Source organism: Stegastes partitus, unplaced genomic scaffold (genome assembly GCF_000690725.1).
Source record: "Stegastes partitus isolate 25-593 unplaced genomic scaffold, Stegastes_partitus-1.0.2 Scaffold256, whole genome shotgun sequence".
Taxonomy (NCBI): Eukaryota; Metazoa; Chordata; class Actinopteri; family Pomacentridae; genus Stegastes; species Stegastes partitus.
The window spans coordinates 52340-53794 of NW_007577987.1; positions in this window are offsets into that span (position 1 = coordinate 52340).

The window sequence follows — 1455 nt, forward strand, 5'->3', positions numbered from 1 at the left end:
GCAAATACAGGCACTGTTGATTATGTCAGGGTGGACACAGACAATGCATTAACTCCTAATCTCCTGTAGTATATGAGCCTGGTGACACACTAACCGTTCATTCGTGATGCTGTGAGGAGGCAGCGAGGATTTCATCGGTCGACGTCACAGCTGACCTGCTTTTGCTTGGGGACTTTTGACAGGGTTGTTTCACACAGATCCGTGCGTGCAATCACAAATCTGAGGGCTGAAGTTTTTTCGAGTGCACAGAAGCAGCGAGCACAAGGAGACGCTCTCAGACTGAAGTGCAGGACATTTGCACAAGCAGGCAGTACGTCTGAGTGCAGACAAACAGCTTTGAGCAGAGCAGATTTGCACCCAAGCAGGGGCTTAATTGAGAGACGGCACAGGGTTTTAAGGGCGAGCATGACAAAATCTCAATGCACAATGAAGAAATAATGCTCGCGAATTAAAAGACCATGCTCCTGTTGAAGATAGAAAATGACTCCATAGTTCTGAACATACAGAACAGCGAGATGTAAAAAATCTCTTTGGGTCAAATCCGAACTCGACTAATACCGGTGAACACCAGCGTTACAGACGGATCATTGTCTTGCCATCACATTTAGGCATTAAACCTGCAGAGAAGCATTATGTATTGATTTAAGGGAGGCTCATGTAATGGGCTGAACCCCTCAAGTTGCATTAAGCGGAGTGCAGGTGCACAGTACCTGCTGAGACTGAGGACTAAGTGGGTTTTGTCGCCTCGAAAATCGACATCTTTCAACTTTTTGGTTGGTTTCACTGAGTGAAACCTGATTCTCATTTCTGTATTCCCACATGATGTCGAGTGTCTCCCTTATTTAGCTACTAATAAATCTGTAAAAACACACACATCCCATGGCTGCTTTGAACTGAGAACAAATCTATACTTAGAGCACAAACAAACAGTCTGTTTACAGTATGGAACAGGATTTGCTCAGGGCAGAACGATGCTGAAAATGTCCACTATTCATAAGTGTCAAAGATGGTATCCCTGAAGACTTAGTAGTGACATTTAAAAAAAATTTAAAATGCTTTTCTTTTTTTCAGTGTTCCTTAATAGATGTCTTCTCATTTCACAGTTGAGATTGTGCTTGATGCATGACAATACATCCTCTGTTTCTTCTTTTTTGGCATTTTTTTCCTGCGCAGCCTCGAGGAATGTTTCCGTCTGAACATTCCAACTGTGAAAAAGTTCCCACACCACTGAAAAACTATAACTCAATTAAATGACTATCTCTCCTTGAAACATTTTAATTTGACTCCAGATTTAGTCGTGAAACAGACCTATCAGATGTGGTTCATAACACAAATCTTTGCCTACTTCTTCCACTTAGTCTCATTTAAATTCAGCAGGTAACACCGTTGATCACAGCTGCATTAACTTGTGTACAACAAGTGTTTGCCTACAAGTCTACGTGTTACACTTTACAG